Source organism: Nannospalax galili, unplaced genomic scaffold, assembly GCF_000622305.1.
Source record: "Nannospalax galili isolate Female #2095 unplaced genomic scaffold, S.galili_v1.0 scaffold820, whole genome shotgun sequence".
Classification (NCBI taxonomy): Eukaryota; Metazoa; Chordata; class Mammalia; order Rodentia; family Spalacidae; genus Nannospalax; species Nannospalax galili.
The window spans coordinates 358,552-367,234 of record NW_008346549.1 but is presented as its reverse complement, the minus strand read 5'-3'; positions in this window follow the sequence as shown (position 1 = coordinate 367,234).

Genomic DNA, 8,683 nt, shown 5'->3' with positions numbered 1-8,683 from the left:
GCCCAGGGGTGGCACCACCCACAGTGGGCTGGGGCCTCCAACATCACTCATCAAGAAGATGCCCCTCAGACATGGCCACAGGCCAGTCCAATAGAGGAAATTCCCCAATTGAGGCTCCCTCAACCCAGGTGTGTCAAGTTGACACTAAAGCTATCTAGCACAATATCCTATAAAAGTACCTGCCCAGAAGTCACTTGGTCTAGCTCTGGAGACCCCACCCTTCCTGACAGGCACTTCGAACTCTTTGCTTTTTACTTACTCTTTACTTTCTGCTTCAATGAATGTTTGTTTTCACTGTTTTCTGAGTCTTTCCTTCATTCATCCCCGAGCCTTCCATTTTATCTGCCTCTGGAAAGAACCCACACTTCAGGGCAACTGGTCCTTGGCTCTCTCACCCCTGCCACATCTGTGGTGGCCTGTTTGGAGAACAATAAAGGAGAGTCTCACTCAACATCGGTGTAACTGGCTGAAAATTTAAGTCAGAAATCTGGAATGATCATTGAAATGACCAGGGCCCTGACACTTCTAGCCAACTGAGGGTTCCCTGATGATGCTTAGTCTAATCAAATCCCCAGCCAACTCCCTTCTCTACTGGGAGTTAGGAAGTGTAGAGGACCAGGTATGAGAGACAAAACAACTCAACCTCATATGACTAAATAGAGCTTTCTCCCCTGTAATAGGGGAGAACCGGGGAGGGGTATCCTACCACCATGCCAAGAGATGGGACCCTGAGATCTGAAGAGGTAGCTAAGTCTTAAAGACAGTTCACAACCCTGGGTGGTGGGACAAATTCCTTAGTTTGTCATGTCTAGGTGTCCTCTCTGTCCCAGAACAGAATGGGAACATTTCTTCACCCATGAGTGGACTGCACTATGAGGCAGTTCTCCCATCCTCTGCACACCATTTTGATTGCACTATTCCCCAGTGCCAATCTCCACTTTTCCCAGCTCATACTTACCACTTAGGACATCATCCACAGACATGGTCCCATTTTTGGCAGGCCTGACCATGGGAACTGAGATGTAAGGAGGACTTAGCTACCACAGTGGCTAATGTGCTTCTGGCAGACATCCACCATGTCCATTTTGGCTCCACTTCCCTCCAAAATGGGCTCTAGGCCATTTCTTGTTTGAACACAGCTTGACTGGTGGGTTGTTAACTCTGTCAAGATCTTCCACTTGCCTCCTAGAACCCTGGTTATCGGAAATCAAATGACTGATTGTTTTGAAGAGTGGCAATGTCACAGATATCTAGAATGTAAAAGGGAGTGCAGGGTACTTTTCCTCCTACAGGAAGGAAAGAAAAAAATGTCCTTTAAACTGACCCAGAAGCAGGAGGAAATGAAAAATAGGGGGACCCTGTGCCAGGACGTGGGTGAATGCAAATTTCCAATACTTGGGTCAGACCCCTTTGGGACATCTGGATCACACTAGCTGCTCCCATAACAGACTGGAGATACCCTTCTAGGTAAAATAGGGAATGGGTGTAGCGGAAACGCCAAGTCCAGTCCAAGACTTTTCTTTTTCCTCTTCCGTCTTGTTATAGATGGGGCAAACTACCTCTAAGATTGCTTTAAAAATCATCACTTGGATGCCTACTTACACACTGGATAAAATTAGACCCCAAAAGTCTTAAGAAAAAGAGTCTAATCTTTTTCTGCCAGGAGGCTGTGGGGAATTCAGAAAAATGGCCATCCGAAGGGAGCCTTAATTACAATACCATTCTCTAACTAGATTTATTTTGCAGAGAAAGGGGAATGGTTTGAGGTTCCTTGTGTACAGCTTTTTTTTCTATCTCCAGGACCACCAACTGGGGATCCAACATCCAAGTGCATGACTATGGTACCCCCACCAAACACTCAGTCTCCAGAATTGGCACTTATGGAGCCTTTGTATTCCAACTTGGTAAGGTTACCAGCCCCAGGAACTTGTCCACCTTATCTTGAAGGGCTGGAAAGACTTCCGCCCAGGGCTCCCAGGAGGCTCCCTTACCTCTCTGTGGGGTATTTCCTCCTCAAGAGGTGTTAGGGGAATTTGAGGCTGCCTATGTTCATCAGCCCTTTCCCCATGTTGAGCTCAAGGACGTTAGAAAGGAACTAGGCAACTTTACTGAAGACCATATATACAAGTCTTCCACCAACTGAACATTTTTTATGACATGGTTTGGAGGGATGCTCTGCTCATTCTGGGTCAGATCTCTATAGAAAGACAAAGAGTAATTGAACAGGCAGTCAACCCTGACAATGATGCTTTTGAATACATTCACTGTGATAGAATGTGTGAATTGCAGGAGAGCCATAAACCTCATTAGGGAAGCCATAAAACTATAAATCCCTTAGAGTGACCAACTGGCCCTAAATTGGCAGACTGGTTTTACTCAAGCCTTATCAACTGGTCACTCCCGAGGACTGAAGGAGATGTGGAGCCAACCTGTCTCCTTTAGTGCCCTAGATAGCTTTCCTGCCCTGCCTGAAAAAATAATCCTGGGAGGAAGACCTTTAATCACAAAAGGACACCAGGCCCTGGCACCAAGTAAACTCCTGCAGCTGTGTTCAGTAGAATTCCCATACAAACCCACCCTACCCCTTTATTGGATACAGATTTTTTTTCCCCTCAGAAAAGCTTCTGCCCTTTGCTATGATACCTGAATAAAGGACACATTCCTTGCCTGTTGCAGGTCTGGCCCTGGTTCTTTGTTCTAAACTCTAAACTCCTTCCTTTTCTGCTCTTCTAACACACTGAGCTCCCCTAGACATTTTATATGTTACGTTGAGGAAGGCCTTCAGAAGGCCAAAGTAAGCCTCTCAGTTATGCCAAATAGCTATTGTACTCCAGGGGGATTGTGACCCTCCTGTTACTTTTGTTCAGAGACCAGGGAAGCAATTCAGAAATGTATCAGTGTGACTCTGGGGTCCAAGGAGAAGGAAGTCCTTCTAAAGGACAAATTTCTCACCCAGTCAGAACCAGATATCTGGAGAAAATTGTAAAAACTGGTGACTAAACCAGGCAAGAATTTGGACCAATTGGTCCAGATTGCTACATCAGTCAACTATAATTGGGGACTAGAAAAAACATAATGCATCCTAGAGGAGAAAAAAAGCATTAAGAGACACCATAAAATGATAAAGTAGCCTATGGATGAATTCGGTTGATCAGGAGAAAGCACCAGGACACAGATAAAACTCCATTGGAATAGAGTTTATTAGCAAAGGAACACATGGGAGATTCCCTTCTGGGCAGGGAAAATGTCTGTCCCGGGTTGTGAGCTGGGGTCTTCTTATACGGGGAGGCTTCTGGGGGGTGTAGAAGGTGGGAAGATAATTTTTTTATATATATATTTAGAGTTGGGTGGGGGGAAGTGGGAGAATGGGACTGTTAAAACCTGTTCTCTTTAGAGATCAAAGGGGAAGCCTGCTGTGTTGGCCAAACAGTGGAGAAAAGTCTACGTCTCTTGACTTCAAAGACCAGGGTGCTTATCAACTCTTTTCCCTTTACTCAGGGGCTTGTGAGGTCCTTGAGGCCCTGTTGGTGAGGGGGCGGGACTATGTGAACCTTACAATTCCAGCCTTTTGTGTTATAGGATAGGGGGCGCCGTTGTCATCTTGCTACTTCTTGCTGGACAGGGTTGATGTGGTGGGGCTGGATTAGGGGTTGATCAGACAGTGGGGGTTCTCTCTTCATGCATCTCAACAGGGTCCTCGATGGTTGACAGGCGCTTGTATACATGTGGAGGGAAGGAAAGTAGCAACTGATTAAAATTAGTATGAGAGTAAGAGTTTTCGGGTTTTGGTCCTGAGAATATCTGAAGAGGCAAGGAGCAATGGTTAGCACCAAGGTAATAAATCCTTTTTTTTTTTTTCCTTCTGACAGGGCTGAACTCGAGAGTGACGGACTCAGGATTTGTTTTCAGGCATTTTGATAGCTGTTGGAGTGGCTAGAATCAGTGTCAGTTACCTCTCAAAGGCTTCTAGATAAGGAAAGAAAACAAATTTAGCCATCATTTAATTTTTTTAGGCTAGAACAATAGTGGGTTGCTTCCCTTAGCTGTAAGTGGGCACTACAGTATTTCAAACCAAGATTTGAAGTCTTACATCTGAGGAGTGTTGTCTTATTCGGAACAAAATCATCAATGAGAGATAATTGTCTAGATAACATAAGAACTTAAGTCTAATGTGTGGGTTGTGTAATCCCTTGAACACTTAAAATATACTGATGGCTTTAATTTTTGGTTATACTTTCCTTTTGGGTGTTTAAGAGCATACTGTTAGCCCAAATAAACCAATTTATTTTTACTATTAAGGTCATATGAGGATTTGGACCTCAGGGGTCACATGGGCTTGGGGGGATCTCCTGGGTCCTCAGGCTTTTCTTTTACCAGTTCCATCTATGTGAAGATAAGTCAAGAGGTTCTGCTTGACCGGGGCTTCGTTTGGAAGCATGGAGAAAATGTTCCCTCTGTGTTGACCCTCCTCTTTGCAGACTGGACACTGGTTCAAGTCCATCTTCTGGGGTCTCCATGGCCTCCCTGAACAAGAGGACAGGTGACTCACCAAGGTTACAGGACATTTCGATCCATAGCCCATAGCCCCTGGAACTTGTTTGACCTTGGAGGGCAAGGAACAAAAATTTGTCCCTTTAAGTCCCTCTGACCAGATTAATATAGGCCTGAGAGTCTGGCTATTAAAAATCCAACAAGGTTAGTTACACCAGTCTGGTACTTTTAATTACCATGTGCTATGTAGATAGAGCTTGGGCAACATCCTTAAATAAACCTTGACTAGACATCCTTAGACTAGTTGATTAAGCTATGACCTTAGAAATTTTAAGATTATCCATATATTATATTTATCTCAGTTTAAATTTATAGAAACACGGTGAGTAGGTGTAGTGGCAAATGGCTGAGAGGGGGATGGTTCAAGATTTTTAATTTATGAGACACGATTCTGGTAGCCTGGTACTTTCTGTGTTCCTTGGCCAATTTTAATTTGGAGAGGTGAATCCAACCAGGTTGTCCCAAGAGCTTGGCTGAAGTCAGGGTAGACAGGATCACCAGGTGAGGACCAATGCATCTGGAGGGTTTCCTTCACTCCTTTCTGTTGGGTGTGAACCTGTAGGTAGGCGTGATCTCCAGGTTGAAGTGGGTGGTCAATTTGGCCTTTAGAAGCCTGGGGAATAATCTGGTCAGCATGTTTCCTGAGTATTTTCCTTAGAAGGGTGAAGGCAGGTAAACAATTGTGTAGAGGGGAGGGATGTTGGAGGAAGAGGTCGTGCTTGGCTAAAATTAGGGCCCTGGTGAGTGTCACAAGTTTTGCTTTTTATGATGTGGTTCCAAGTGGTAGGAGTCCTGACTCAATGACATCTGTGAGAGATACTATGGCCTGTAGGACCCCCATTGGGGTGAGAGTTAAACTTATATCCATAACCAAGTTCAGGTTGAGTTTGGTAGGGGATCTGGGAAATTAGGGGATCCCAGTAGGAGAGTTCCTGAAGAGTTTGCAGGTATGAGTGAGTGAATGAGCAGTTCACTGGAAGGGAGGTGGGAAACTGGATTGAGAGGAGGGCAGGAATCAAGGGTGAGTGAGGGGTTTTCAAGAAATGTGACATGGAAGAGTTTTAGTTTAGAGGGAGCTAGATTGGCAAGAGACTTGTGGGTTACTTAAGCTGGTGAGGGGAAAGGACAGAGATAGGCTGACCCAAAGTGAACTTAATTCCCTCTGGAGCCAGGAGACTGGTAGTGGCCAGAGCATGGAGGTAAGATTGCTAGTCCAGAATGGTCATATTAAGCTGTTTAGAGATAACCTACTGGGGCAAAAGTGGGACCCCTCATCTGTCCCCAAACCCCTAATGCCTGGTCCTTATTTTCACTGTATAGAAGAGGAATGGACATCTGTGGTTGGGGAGAGGTAGAGCCGGTGCCTTTAAGAGCACTTCCTGGATAGTGTGGAATGCTGTTGTAACAGGTCCTAAGGGGCCAACTGGCTCAGGGGAGTTTCTTTTAGAAGCTTCTAGAGCGGCTTTGCCAAGAGGGCAAAATTAGGAATCCAGATGTGCAGGTACCCTGCAATGTCTAGAAAAGACAGAATTTTCTCCTTGGTTGTGGGAGGGCTTTAAAGGACTTAGGAAATTTGTCCTATCTATAGTTAAATGGTGGAATGTAGGTGTGAGAAGGAACCCCAAGTACTTGATGTGAGGGAGAGAAAGGTGAGTCTTAGCTGAAGATATCCTATAGCCCTTGTACCCCAGAAAATTAAGGAGTTTGATTGTGTGGGCCTTGGAGACTGAGAGAGATGGAAATCAAAGAAGTAGGTTATCTACATATTGTAGGATGGTGGAGGGGTTAAGGTCTAGGGAGGTTAAATCCTGGTTTGGGCTTATCCAAAATGGTGAGGGCTATCTCAAAACACATGGGGCAGGAAAGTCCAGGTTAGATCATAGGTGTGAGTGATGTATTTAAAATCTTATATGAAGTGTGTAGGATTAGTAGAAAAGAACCTATTTTGCATCTGAGGTGAGCTAGATCTCCAAGAGAGAAAGGGACATGGACTTGACCATCCCATCCATGCTTGCCACCTCCCAGAGGGGGAAAGATACCATGGGCAGGGGGTTGAGACTGGGTGTGGGAATGAGTATGGCTTGACATAGAAGAGGGGATGGGAGAAGGGGAGTCCCAGGAAGAGGCCAGAGTGGGAGAGATGGAAGGGGTGTCCTGTCCATGAGGGGATGCAGGGGCAGAGGTATTGGAGGCAGGGTCTGGAACTGAAGTAGAAGTAGATATAGGATGGATAAATGGGTTATTTGAGCTAGAAGCCAGAATAGGGGAGACCATGGAATATTTGGCAAGGAGGTGTTTAAGGTTTTGGATTTTCTCGAGTAGAGGAGAGTCAGTGGAAGGAGAGCAGGTGATGGATTTAGAGTGGCACTGGAGAGGGGAGGGGGAAGATTGTGGTGTGGAGAGGCAGTTCCAGTTGGAGAAAGGAGGGGAGCCGGGTTGGGCCCTGGAATGGAAGGCAAGGAAGAGTATAGCAAGGGGAGAGCAGAGGGAAGACTTGGCTGTGCCTCAGGCTGGGGAGCAGGAGGAGGTTGGGGATGGGTCCTAATCGGAGGCAGTTCATCAGCTATGGTAGGATCAAAAGCTGAGGTAGAGGGGTAGGGAGGGGGGCAGAGGCCCCTGGCGGGTTGGGATCCCGTGAAACTGTCTTAGCCAGAAGAACCTGATGGGAAGAACATGGGACACAGGGAGGGATTAACACAGAGATCAAAGAAAGCTTGGATGTATGGTAATTTGGACCATTTGTCTTTATGATGGCAGAGATTTTCTAAATCTCTCAAAATATTGAAGTTTAAGGTTCTGGTGTCTGGCCAAACAGATACTAACTCATACTGAGGCCAGGCAGTGGTGCACAGGAACTTGAGGCATTTTGGCCTGATTGTATCCGAAAGTCCTAGCTGTTTTAAGGACTTAAGAAGACAAGCAAGAGGTGTGAGACCCCAAGACTTTGAGTGGGTGGTTCCCATAGTGACAGATTAAGTACAGAGTAAAGAGGAGATAGAGAAAGAACTGAGCAAGAGGGTAGGAGATAGAGACAGAACCAAGCAGATGAGAGACAAAGAAAATCCTCTCTCCATAGGGAGTGGAGGCAGGATCATGAGTCTGGGCAGGAAAGTGCAGTGGATGAGGAAGAGAGAGACAGGGAGGGAGTAGGAGGAAAAGGGGTTTGGCATTAGTCATGCAAAACGAGAGTGAGGAGAACCAGGCACCAAAAGAAAGCATTCTTTTTTTGTTGCACTGGTTTGAATTATTATTTTTGAGTTATTTCCAAGTCCCAGAAGGCAGCGTCCTGCAATTAGATCATCAGGGAGAGGAAAGGAGAGATCCTGTCCTGGATAGGAAGTAGTGCATGTTCCTATCTCTGGAAATGGGTATCTCTGGAAATAGCATCCTATATCTAGAGAAAGGAAGGGGTTTTCCGACATGTGTGATTTCGAGGCAAGTGAGAGGGGCAGAAAACCCTGCAATTAGAGCATGGCGTGACCAGCCAGAATGAGACAAAGTACAAGGAATGGGATGGGAGAAAAGCAGAAAAAAATGCAGTGAGCCAGAAGGGAGGGAAGATTGTGGGACAAGTTGATCTTGTCATCATAAACATCCATGGGATAATATTTCAATAGAGTAATTCATGATTGTCACATAAATTAATAGGGTTTGATTATTTGAATTTCCTACTTAGAGAGAGAGAGAGAGAGAGAGAGAGAGAGAGAAAGAGAGAGAGATAGAGAAAGAGAGAGAGAGAGAGAGAAAGAGAGGAGAGATGGAGAGAGAGGGAGAGATGTGCTTAAAATAATTTATATATTTTACTATCAGGAACCATGTTGTCTATTAAAGAATATTTTGGCTGAAAAAATATTTTGGTGTTAACATTTTTAGTTTGCATGAGATTTTACTTAAAAATTAATATGATACCAAGTAAATTAATTTTAAGAAGCATAAATTTATGTTGATTGTGTATACATATTTATATAGTCGTTGTTGAGAATGTGGTTGGTTTATCATTTTTAAACTAAAACACCTTTGAAGTAGACAAAATGAATACACCTTAAAACACCATGAAAGTAAACTAAAAACAAAAGTGGTATTTAATAAATAGGATTTTACCCAACCAGCTTAGATTTCATTTTGTGTAGGT